The sequence below is a fragment of the Aethalodelphis obliquidens genome, unplaced genomic scaffold, assembly GCF_003676395.1.
Source record: "Aethalodelphis obliquidens isolate GAN/ISIS:26980383/991018 unplaced genomic scaffold, ASM367639v1 scaffold6, whole genome shotgun sequence".
NCBI lineage: Eukaryota > Metazoa > Chordata > Mammalia > Artiodactyla > Delphinidae > Aethalodelphis > Aethalodelphis obliquidens.
The window spans coordinates 52132300-52146253 of NW_020837950.1; the positions used below are offsets into that span (position 1 = coordinate 52132300).

The 13954-nt window shown below is 34.9% G+C and overlaps 1 pseudogene; it reads left to right on the forward strand.

Annotated features, from left to right (window-relative positions):
* The first annotated feature begins 11875 nt into the window (after nucleotides 1-11875).
* On the forward strand, nucleotides 11876-13531 carry LOC113619271 (uncharacterized; annotated as a pseudogene).
* Nucleotides 13532-13954: the final 423 nt, after the last annotated feature.

A 13954-nucleotide genomic window follows, 5' to 3' on the forward strand; every position in this document is an offset into this window, starting at 1 on the left:
TGTTACAAGAGACAAGGAAGGACACTACATAATGATCAAGGGATCAATCCAAGAAGAAGATATAACAATTGTAAATATTTATGCACCCAAAACATAGGAGCACCTCAAGATATAAGGCAAACGCTAACAGCCATAAAAGGGGAAATCAACAATAACCCAATGATAGTGGGGGAATTTAAAACCCCACTTACACCAATGGACAGATCATCAAGACAGAAAATTAATAAGGAAACACAAGCCTTAAATGACACACTAGATCAGATAGACTTAATCAATATTCATAGGACATTCCATCAAAAAGCAGCAGAATACACTTTCTTCTCAAGTGCACATGGAAAATTCTCCAGGATAGATCATATCTTGGATCACAAATCATGCCTCAGTAAATTTAAGAATTTTGAGATCATATCAAGCATCTTTTCTGACCACAATATTATGAGATTAGAAATCAATACAGGAAAAAAAGGTAAACAATATGTTACTAAACAATATGTTACTAAATAAACAATGGATCACTGAAGAAATCAAAGAGGAAATCAAAAAATACCTCCAAATAAATGACAATGAAAACACAATGACCCAAAACAAAAGGGATGGGATGCAGCAAAAGCAGTTCTAAGAGGGAAATTTATGGGATGCAGCAAAGGCAGTTCTAAGAGGGAAATTTACAGCAATACAATCTTACCTCAAGAAACAAGTAAAATCTCAAATAAGTAACCTAACCTTACACCTAACACAATTAGAGAAAGGAGAACAAACAAAACCCAAAGTAAGTAGAAGAAATCATAAAGATCAGAGCAGAAATAAATAAAGATTAATAAAACAATAGCAAAGATCAATGAAACTAAAAGCTGGTTCTTTGAGAAGATAAGCAAAATTACTAAACCTTTAGCCAGACTCATCAAGAAGGAGAGAGGACTCAAATCAACAGAATTATTAATGAAAAAGAAGAAGTAACAACTGAAATAAAAAGGATCATAACAGACTACTATAGGTAATTGTATGCCAATAAAATGGACCACCTGGAAGAAATGGACAAATTCTTAGAAAGATACAAGCTTCCAAGACTGAACCAGGAAGAAACAGAAAATATGAACAGACCAATCACAAGTAATGAAATGGAAACTGGGATTAAAAATCTTCCAACAAACAAAAATCCAGGACCAGATGGCTTCACAGGCAAATTCTAAAACACAACACCTATACTTCACAAACTCTTCCAAAAAATTGCAGAGGAAGGAATACTCCAAAGCTCATTCTATGAGGCCCCAGGTCACCCTGATTACCTAAACCAGACAAAGATATCAAACACACACAAAAAAACCAAAACTTACAGGCCAATATCACTAGTGAACATAGTTACAAAAATCCTCAACAAAATACTAACAAACAGAATCCAACAACACATTAAAATGATTATACAGCATGATCAAATGGAATTTACCCGAGGGATGCAAGGATTCTTCAATATATGTAAATCAAACAATGTGATACACCATATTAACAAATTGAAGAATAAAAACCATACGATCATCTCAGTAGATGCAGAAAAAGCTTCTGACAAAATTCAACAACGCTTTATCATAAAAACTCTCCAGAAACTGGGCACAGAGGGAACCTACCTCAACATAATAAAGGCCATATACAACAAACTCACAGCACACATCACTGTCAATGGTGAAAACCTGAAAGCATTTCCTCTAAGATCAGGAACAAGACAATGATGTTTATTCTTGCCACTACTATTCAACATAATTTTGGAAGTCTTAGCCACAGCAATCAGAGAAGAAAAAGAAATAAAAGGGATCCAAGTTGGAAAAGAAGAAGTAAAAATATCACTGTTTGTAGATGAGATGATACTATACATAGAAAATCCAAAAGCTACTACTGGAAAACTACTGGAGCTCATCAGTGAATGTGGTAAAGTGGTGGGATACAAAATTAATACACGGAAATCACTTGCATTTCTATACACTAACAATGAAAGATCAGAAAGAGAGATTAAAGAAACAATCCTATTTACCATTGAAACAGAAAGAGTAAAATACCTAGGAATAAACCTACCTAAGGAGGCAAAAGACTTGTATGCAGAAAACTATAAGATACTGATGAAAGAAATCAAAGATGACACAAACAGATGGAGAGATACACCACATTCTTGGATTGGAAGAATCAATATTGTCAAAATGACTATACTACCCAAAGCAATCTACAGATATGATGCAATCCCTATCAAATTACCAGTGGCATTTTTCACAGAATTAGAACAAAAATTTTTTACAATTTATGTGGAAACACAAAACACCCTAAATAGCCAAAGGAATCTTGCAAAAGAAAAATGGAGCTGGAGGAATTAGGCTCCCTGACTTCAGACTATACTACAAAGCTACAGTCATCAAAACAGTATGGTATTGTCACAAAAGCAGAAATATAGATCAATGGAACAGGATAGAAAGCCAAGAGATAAACCTACACACCTATTGCCACCTAATCTATGACAAAGGAGGCAAGAATATACAATGGAGAAAAGACAGCCTCTTCAATAGGTGGTGCTGGGAAAACTGGACAGATACGTGTAAAAGAATGAAATTAGGACACTCTCTAACACCATACACAAAAATAAACTCAAAATGGATTAAACACCTAAATGTAAGGCTGGACACTATAAAACTCTTGGAAGAAAACATCAGCAGAACACTGTTTGACACAAATCTCAGCAAGATCTTTTTTGATCCACCTCCTAGAGTAATGAAAATAAAAACAAAAAAAACAAATGTGATGTAATGAAGCTTAAAAGCTTTTGCACAGCAAAGGAAACCATAAACAAGATGAAAAGACACCCTCAGAAAGGGCAAAAATATTTGCAAACGAAGCAACCAACAAGGGATTATTATCCAAAATATACAAGCAGCTCATGCAGCTCAATATCAAAAAAACAAACAACCTAATCCAAAAATGGGTGGAAGACCTAAATAGACATTTCTCCAAAGAAGATATACAGATTGCCAACAAGTACATGAAAGAATGCTCAACATCACTAATCTTTAGAGAAATGCAAATCAAAACTACAATGAGGTATTGCCTCACACAAGCCAGAATGGCTATCATCAAAAAATCTACAAACAACAAATGCTGGAGAGGGTGTGGAGAAGAGGGAACCCTCTTACACTGTTGGTGGGAATGTAAACTGGTACACCTACTATGGAGGACAGCATGGAGATTCCTTAACAAACTAAAAATAGAATTATCATATGACCCAGCAATACCACTCCTGAGCTTACACCCAGAGAAAACCATAATTGAAAAAGACACATGCACCCCAATGTTCATTGCAGCACTATTTACAAGAGCCAGGATAAGGAAACAACCTAAATGTCCATCAGCAGAGGAGTGGATAAAGAAGATGTGGTATATATAAACAATAGATTACTCGGCCGTTAAAAAAACCAAAATGATGCCATTTGTAGTGACATGGATGGACCTAGAGATTGTCATACTGAGCGAAGTCAGACACAGAAAGACAAATATTAGGGACTTCCCTGGTGGCACAGTGGTTAAGAATCCGCCTGCCAGTGCAAGGACACGGGTTTGATCCCTGGTCCGGGAAGATCTCACATGCCACAGAGCAACTTAGCCCGTGTGCCACAACTACTTAGCCTGCGCTCTAGAGCCTGCAAGTCACAACTACTGAGCCCACGCACTGCAACTACTGAGCCTGCATGCTGCGACTACTGAAGGCCACACACTTAGAGCCCGTGCTCTAAGAGAAGCCACAGCAATGAGAAGGCTGTGCATCACAATGAAGAGTAGCCCCTGCTCGCCACAACTAGAGAAAGCCTGTGCGCAGCAACTAGGGCCCATTGCAGCCAAATAAATAAATAAAGCAGTGTGTACATGTCAATCCCAAACTCCCTAACTATCCCTTCCCTCCACAACAAGGGAACATTTAAAAAAAAAAAAAAAAAGAAGAAGAAGAAGAAAAGACAAATACCATGTGATATTGCTTATATGTGGAATCTGGAAAAAAAAAAAAAGGCTACCAATGAACTTAACTTACAAAACACAAGTAGAGTCACAGATGTAGAAAACAAACTTATTGTTACCAGGAGATAAGGGGAGAGGGTAGGGATAAATTAGGAGATTGGGACTGACATATACACATCTCTATAAATAAAATAGATAACTAATATGAACCTGCTGTATAGCACAGGGAACTCTACTCAATACTCTGTAATGGCCTATATGGGAAAAGAATCTGATTCACTCTGCTATACACCTGAAACTAACACAACATTGTAAATCAAGTGTACTCCAACAAAAATTTTTTTAAAAAAAGGAAGGGGAACAAGAGATAACTATGCTTGCTATATTCTCTAGAAGCAAATATCCCCCAACTGATTCTCTGAGTTTTATCTAAGCTGTATCCGACTAAGAATTTCCGATAAAATTATTACCTAAAGTTAACTTCCAGAAATTAGTTTTATGATTATATGAAAAACATAACTCAATCTCTAATGCTTCTTTTGTGACCACTATCAATTCTTTGAAACGCTAAAAAAGAAGAGAATATATATGAAATTTAAAAGGACAATAATTTTCTACAAAGATTAAAGAGAAGGAATTGGATATGCTACCACTTTTCACTTGGCACAGTCCTACTGAATGTAATCATCTCATCTCAAGAAGTACCTCACTCTTCTGTAATACTGCAGCACTGATTACCTTTTACATATTTACTATTTGTCAGATACAATGCTTAAGGATTTATGTGCTTTCTTTTGTTCCTTGAAATAACTATATAAGGCAAGGACTACTAATGCAGCCCCTTTTTTAATGTTCTGTAATATTTGTAATGTTTCCCTTTTACATATAAGAACACTAGGTCTTACGTAAAATACACATATTATCCAACATTGCACATAGGTCTTACAGATTTTCAGGATTGCATTTTTGTGAAAACATTTTCCTTCCATTTTCCATTCATATATAGTTTTATTTCAGGTCTTTGTTTGACCCAATTAAAAAAAAACTTTTATTCCTTCATAAAGAATATTATTACTAAATACATAAATACAATATGAGTACAAATATTAACTTAAGCATGTTAAAAATATTGACCACATTCTTTTGAGCATGGGTATAAGTGAAAGAAAAAAATAAAATAAAAGCAGAATCCTGTGCATTTCAATTATAGTGAGGCTAGATTTTGGAGGTTTTGACCCTTGATTTAACTTTGTTTCTTGAAAGTAATTACCTGTTTTGATTGCACTGGACTTTTGAAAAGTGACCAATATGTGACATAAAACTTTTTCAACAAACTAGTTTATTTTTGTTATGTATTTGAACATGTTCTATGAAATAAGCATTGCAAAAGTATCAACAGTATATTCATATCCATGTTCCATATCACAGTAATATAAAAATGACAAAATTATTTGATATGATGGTAGAAACAAGGAATAATACCCACATGTATTTATTTTATTAGATGACCAGGTAGCCAGAAACTAACCAATAATATAAATTATTGCCATAGTAAAAACAGTCCTGGAGTCTTTTTCACTATTGTAAGAATCAGACACAGCCTCTCTTTCTCACCCTTGCCCCTTCTCTCTTTGAACAGTATAAGTTTGTTGTCCTGTAGTCCGGCATAATTTCTAGACATAAAATTATTTGTCCCTTTCTCAAATCAGAGTATATACTTCATTAGTTTATAAACTTGCATTTGATTACTTCGGGTGCTAGTTTGAATAACATATCTTTAATAGGTAATAGAATCAGTCAGGATAAATTACATTTCTGCTCAGCTTGAAGTACCCTTGTCTTTTCTAGTTTGATTAACTGCCCAACATTTTGCAACTACTAAACAAACTCTAATTAACTTGAATGTTATAGTCAGAATCAGTTAGACCTTTTTGAATCTAGATTTAGAGTGCTACGACATTAAGGTGTAATTTAATTCTCTTGATCAGCAACAAGATATAGTAAAGAACTGAAAGCCTTAGCAAAACTAAGATCTTAAAATACAGTCATAGAATTACTTTTTCATTGAAATATCTGAAATCAAATGAAGCAATACATTAATGGCTTGGTGATTTTTTTAAAGCAATCAGTTTGTGATAAAAAGTAAATCTTGAACGTGAGCGTGAATTAAATTTCCTTTTATGTTTGCTCATAGTATACTTCAATATCATTGAAAAATAGTTAATTTTAATGTTATTATATACTTTCCTACTATGTTTGCTCATAGTATACTTCAATATCATTGAAAAATAGTTAATTTTAATGTTATTATATAGTTTTTTTCCTTGCCTCTGTTTCTATTCTTAGTTGTTATTGCTTGGTTTATAATTTCAAAATACTTTTTTATTGTAATATGTTTACTGAATCTGTATCTACATCTTGATTCTGTCTTCTACATTCTTTTCATGTTTCTTAATAGTCCTTTCAGAGACAACTAAGATTTCTTGAAGGAGGGAAGCACTGCTGTTGATTTTAATTTTGTCTCAGTGTGATTGTGATAAAGATCAGAGTGTACATGCAGTGACTGCCACACCATTCACTAAGAAATAAATAAGTATACTTACATAAGTAAGAACGCTGTTACTTGTAGTACAATAATAAGTAATAATAGTGCTGGACTTCTCACCTGCATTGAAAAAAATGAGTTATTTTCACCCATGTGCCCAAAGTAAAGACATCAAGGGTTATTCTCTATTTATATCCCAAAGTAAAACTCAAATAGACATGCATAGAAATTCAATGAATTATAACCAATCAAACATACTTGGAATTAATGGCAACAAGAGCTGTTTTTAATCAATGATAATACACTTTATTCATAGGTAAGGGGAGCTATAAAAACCGCATCATTATATCCAGAAGGCATTATACTGTTCCATAATAATTAATTTAAAAAGGGAAAGACTATTACCTCAGTATCACTGATTTCTATTCCTAGCAGTCTACTTGTTAGCCCCCCAACTATTTTTGTTTTTTTTTTTTAGCTCCCCAACTTCTATTCCACTTTCCCAATAAACCAATCACAAGAAACTAAGCTTATCAGGTTGGTGATAATTAAAAGCCAGTATCCCTGAAGAACATACATGCAAAAATCCTCAACAAAATATTTGCAAACTGAATTCAACAATGTAGTAAAAATATCATACATCATCATCAAGTGAGATTTATTCCAAGGATACAAGGTTGGTTCAACATCTGCAAATCTATCAATGTGATATCCCATATTAAGAAAATGAAGAATAAAAATCATCCCAATAGATGCCGAAAAAATATTAGACAAATTCAGTATCTATTTATGATAAAATAGCACTCAACAAAGTGGATATCCAGCTTACATACCTCTACATAATAAAGGCCATTTATGACAAGCCCACAGCTATCATCACACTAAATGGAGAAAAGCTAAAACCTTTTCTTCAAAATTAGGAACAAGACAAGGACACCCACTCTCACCACTTTTATTCAAATTATTGAAGTCCTAGCCAGAGCAAATAGGCAACAAAAAGAAATAAAAGGCATCCCAGGTGCAAAGGAAGAGCATTTTCTGATTACATGTTATTATATATAGAAAACACTGGAGACTCCACCACAAACTGTCAGAAATAATAAAGTCAGTCAAGTTGCAGGATACAAAATCAATGTATAGAAATTTGTTGCATTTCTATACACTAATAAATGAACTATCAGAAAGAGAAATTAAGAAAACAATCCCATTTATAACTACATCAAAGAAGAATAAAATACCTAGGAATAAATTTAACCAAGGAGGTGAAAGACTTGTACACAGATTATTGTAAGACATTCATGAAAGAAACTGAAGACACAAATAAATGGAAAGACACCCTATGCTCAAGGATTGGAATAATTAATATTGTTAAAATATTCATATCACCCAAGCAATCTACAGATTTAATGCAATCCATAATAAAATTTCAGTGGAATTTTTTTATAGAAGTAGAACAAACAATTCTGAAATTTGTATGAATTCACAAAGACTGTGAATAGGTAAAACAATCTTAAGAACAAAGCTGGAAGCATCATACTCCCTGACTTCAGACTATGCTACAAAGCTACAGTAATCAAAACAGTATGGTATTGGCATAAAAATAGACACTTAGATTAATGGACAGAATAGAGTCCAGAAATAAACCCCCACATTTATGGTCAGTTAATTTATGACAAAGGCACAAGGGGGGGGAATAAATATAATGGAAAAAGACAGACTCTTCAACACATGGTTTTCAGAAACTGGACAGCCAAATCCAAAAAAAAAAAAAATAGGAAACTGGACCATCTTACATTAAACACAAAAATTAACTCAAAATGGAATAAAGACTTGAATGTAAGACCTGAAATCATAAAACTCCTACAAGAAAACTAGGTGGTATTACTCTTGACATTGGTCTTGGCAGTGATTTTTTGAATCTCACACCAAAAGCAAAGATAAAGGAGTGGGACTACATCAAACTAAAAACCTTCTGCACAGCAAAGGAATCATCAACAAAATGAAAAGGTAATCTACTGAATGGGAAAAACTAGTTGGAAATCATACGTGATAAGGGGTTAACATCCAAAATATATAAAGAACTCATACAACTCAACAGCAAAAAACCCAATTAAAAAAAATCCAATTAAAAATGGGAAGAGGATCTGAACATTTTTTTTTCAAAGAAAACATGCTCAACTTTGCTAAACATCAGGGAAATGCAAATCAAAACCAGAATGATATATCACCTCACACCTGTTAAAATGGTTATTATCAAAAAGACTAGAAGTAACGAGTGTTGGTGAGGATACAGAGAAAAGGAAACACTTGTGCATGGTTGATGGCAATGTAAACTGATGCAGCCACTATGAAAAAAAAATACATGGTGATTCCTTAAAAAATTAAAAATAGAACTACTATATGATACAGCAATCCCCTGGGTATTTATTCAAAGAAAACAAAAACACTAACTCAAAAAGGTATATGAACCCCATGTTCATTGCAGCATTACAACAGTCAAGATGTGGAAACAATCTAAGTGTCCATAGATGGATGAATGGACAAAGATGTGGTGTGTGTGTTTACATACACACACATATACAATGGAATATTATTCAGCCATAAAAAAGAAGGAACTATATTGATATCACAGATGGACTTTGAGGGCATGATGTTAAATGAAATAAATCAGACAGAGAAAGAGAAATACTTTATGTATGATCTCACTTAAATGAGAAACAAACAAAAAAAGAATTTAAAAAAACCTTAAGTAACTACACTCAGATACAGAGAACAGGTTTGTGGTTGCCAGTGGTGGGGGGTGGGGTGTGGGAGATGGGAAAAATGGTTGAATGGGATCAAAAGGTACAGACTTCCAGTTATAAAATAAATAAGTTATGGAGATGTAATGTACAGCATGGGGACTATAATTAATAACACTCTTGCATATATGAAATTTGCTAAGAGAATCAATCTTAAAAGTTCTCATGACAAGAAGAAACAATTTTTTTTTGAATCATGTATGGTGACAGATATATTAACCAGAGTTATTGTGTTGATCACTTCACAATGTATACAAGTATCAAATTATTATGTCGTACACATGAAACTAATATAACATTATAAGTCAATTACACTACAATTTAAAAAAAGATCCTTTTTAGAGGTTGCATTATTATATTACATAATAGCTATATAGAGCAATAGAAAATATTTCTCTTTATTTCTATAAAGTTAGTTCTAGGATGTATTTAGCTAAGATTAATGTGTAAATCAGCATGTATGTATATTTCAGTGTACCTAATGAAGAAGGAATACAATGTAGAAACGCAATGATTTACAGTTTATAAAAATGAAACGAAATAGTAAAAACAATAGAATATCACTCTATGCAATGAGGGAAGAAGCAGAATAGAGAGGACATAATAGTAATAAAACTTCCATGAGGCAACTCTTGTAAGTTTTTACTATAGAACCTGTAAGTAGTTTAACATGATCATAAAATTAAGTATAAAAATTAGCATTTTTTTAATGCAAAAATACTATTGGGTTATCAGCAACGCACATTTCAAGTGATTTGAAGTTACAGTAATTTGACTCTACAATCATAATTGGATGTATATAAAAATAAAATATTTATACGTATATACATAAATATACTAATGTATGTACTATATTAGAATATTCTAATATATAATCTAAATTGTAAAATACTGATTTAGTTAGTCTATTCTTATTAACGATATTGGTATTCAAAAATTATATGTAGGGCTTCCCTGGTGGTGCAGTGGTTGAGAGTCCCCCTGCCGATGCAGGGGACGCAGGTTCGTGCCCTGGTCCGGGAAGATCCCACATGCCATGGAGCGGCTAGGCTCGTGAGCCATGGCCGCTGAGCCTGCGTGTCCGGAGCCTGTGCTCCGCAACGGGAGAGGCCACAACAGTGAGAGGCCCGCATACCGCCAAAAAAATAAATACATAAATAAATTATGTGTAAAGTATAAAAACATTTTGCTGATGTTATTCGGAGCCAATATTTTCAACATTAGAACAAAGTAGTAGAAATTTTTTAATGAAAAGGAATAAAAATTCCGTGTTTCTAAATTTATTTTTGAAATACCAGTTAGAATTCATTTTTTTTAATCTTAAAACCTTCATCTGTCCACCTAAAGGGCCTAGGAACAAGGACCTAGTAGCAATGAAGATGTTCACCAGCACCTAGATGATGGTATCTGAATGTATTTAAACATTAAAATGTCTTAGGGATTCTTGGAGAGGTGGTTAAATTCAGGACGGGGTAGGAAAACACAAGAAACACCTGGAACATCTTGTCCAAAAAGCAAATTCACTTCCTAAGACTTCTGGAGGCAGGGGAATGAGAGATATAGTTGAAACAAGAATGTCTAGGAATCAATAAATTACTCTGTGGTTAGTTAACTCATTTTCTCCATGTTTCATATAAATTAAAAAAAATTTGATAGAAGATACATTCTAATTATTGAAGTTTAAAATCAATAAAACATCAAAAGAAAAACTAGATATACAGGAGTTTAACAAGATTATATTTAAAAAATAAATTGACTTTAGTTTACTTATTTGTCACTGCTTATAGTTGAATATTCTAAATAGTTTTATAGTTCATGTTCAGAGAATCCCATATTTTATCTGAATGCATGACAATAAGATACATTTCCATTTTGTTCAAGAATAGTGCCATTAACCATATAAACATTTATAAGACCCAACAAGCCTATTACGTACATTTTCAAGTTTAACTTTCTAATTCTTTATAAACAGAAAGAATTAAAAATTGTTCTTCTGAAACAGTGTACTGCATACATATGACCATCAACCACAGCATGAAAATGTTAATTTTCTACATCTTCTGAAATATTGAGGACTATTAGAAATGAAGAAATGTTAACCCATACTTTGTGTTGTGGTATCTCCTATCTAACTACAATATTTTCCTACTTCATTGATGATTTTAATAATCTAAATATTACGAAGAATATGAATAAAAAATAGCTTAAGTTTTCTTTTTTGTTAGAATATAGATAAAAACATGGAAAATAATCTATTCTTTTTTGAATAACAAACAGCTCTTTGGTTGTTATTCTAATTTTTAAGGAATAACGTGTTTGAGTTGGACCCTTGCATATTTTAAGCACTAAATTTTTTTATGCTTGGTACTGCTGTTACTGCTTCTAAGATATTTTAAAAAGCAAATTTTGTTCTTTCAATATACATTTAAGAGCCTGGGGTGGCCACAGACATAACTGCCTTCTTGGAGTTTTTTTCAGTCAAATCAATAATTAAACACCAGAGCTTATTAAAAACGTGCGCTTTATCTTAAGTGTCCAGAGGTCCATGACGCTAATTTTCTTCACTGTAAACATTCTTCGAGGGCGTGCCCCGCGCTCTCTGCAGCCCGCCCGCCCCTCCTTCTCCCCACGGCGCCACCGAGGGGGAGCCCGAGCCGCCGCTGCAGCCTCAGCCGACAGCCTCCTGGTAAGGCAGGCGCGCAGCCTGCGGGCCCCCGAGGTGGGGAGCGCGGCCTCGGGCCAGAGACCGCCATTTTAACCGGAATGTGGCCTCCAAGGTTGGCGCTGTGGCCCCTCTGCTCTCCCCCTACCTGCCCGCCGGCCCTGCCGCGGGGGAGGGAGGGCTCGGGCACCGGTGCGGGGGCCGGGGGGCGGGGGGGGGGGGGTCTGGTGTTGGGGCGTGGCCAGGGGCGTGAAAGGGACCTCGGAGCTCCTCCCTTGGCCCCGGCACGCCGCCTTTGCCCTCTGCTTCCTGATTTTACTCCACGTGCGTGCTCTGAAACTGGCTTCTGGAGTTATAGTGAATGATGAGGTCATCAAAGTTGTTAATGATAGGAACGTAAGGTAATCTTCTACACAAGACAGCGAAAAAAGAAAGCTGTTCTCTTCTGTTTAGGCGATGACAGAAGACAAGTAATTGTAGAGAAGGCAAAACAGATCTTGGTGGGTGACACTGGTGATACTGTAGAGGACCCCTACGCACCTTTTGTGAAGTTGCTACCTAGGAATGATTGCTGATAATAAGATACCACATAGAAAATAAAAGAGTCTAAGAAAGAAGACCTAGTATTTATATTCTGGGCTTCTGAAAGTGCACCTTTATAAAGATGATTTATGCTAGCTCTATAGATGCCACTAAAAAGAAATTTAGAGGTAATAACATGAGTGGCAAGAAAATGGCTTAGATGATAATAAAGGACCGTTTGACACTTGGAGAGAAAGTGACAGGCAATGTAGTAGTTTCACTTGAAGGAAAACCCTGTAAAATCAAAGTCAAGTGCCATCTGGATCTTGAGGAGCTTTCGTTACACCAGCTCAGGCAACTAGAATAATATTAGGTTTTGGGTGGTTTTTTTCCCTTTCTCTTCCCACTGGGTCCTAACAACACAATGAACGAAGGAAATATCATTCATGTAAGCAGCCTATCAGAGATTGCCATTAAACTGTTACTTTTATGTAGAACCCAAGGAATGCCTTCCCGTTATATTTTAGCCCAAACAACTATTTATATGTCTCCCTTGTAGCAAGCACTACAATGAAGGTGATTGTCAATGTGAATAGCTTAGAATACTGAAAAGGGTTAGGCTAATTGAATGCCTTAAAAGTATTATTCACTGGTGAGATGGTAAACTTTACTCAGTATTATTTATAGTTGCACTTCATTGCAGTTTTGTGAGGCTGGAGCATTCGTACACTTCACTTGCCTTGGCAAGCCTACTTTTGGTGACATGGCAGCATGGATATAACACTATGCATGGAAAGCACTTTTTTTGTAATGAGTTTAATCCCCCAACCCAAAAGGAATTCCAGTTGTGTTTACTGTGTCATCAATTTATCCTAGTACCCCTGTGTTAATTCCTGTTACCTGTGTATCTTCTTAAAATAGCTATTCTCCAAAAAATGGAGCTGGAGGAATCAGAGTCCCTGACTTCAGACTATACTACAAAGCTACAGTAATCAAGACAGTATAGTACTGGCACAAAAACAGACGTATAGATCTGTGGAACAGGATAGAAAGCCCAGAGATAAACCCACACACATATGGTCACCTTATCTTTGATAAAGGAGGCAGGAATGTACAGTGGAGAAAGGACAGCCTCTTCAATAAGTGGTGCTGGGAAAACTGGACAGGTACATGTAAAAGCATGAGATTAGATCACTCCCTAACACCATACACAAAAATAAGCTCAAAATGGATTAAAGACCTAAATGTAAGGCCAGAAACTATCAAACTCTTAGAGGAAAACATAGGCAGAACACTCTATGACATACATCACAGCAAGATCCTTTTTGACCCACCTCGTAGAGAAATGGAAATAAAAACAAAAATAAACAAATGGGATCTAATGAAACTTCAAAGCTTTTGCACAGCAATGGCAACCATAAACAAGACCAAAAGACAATC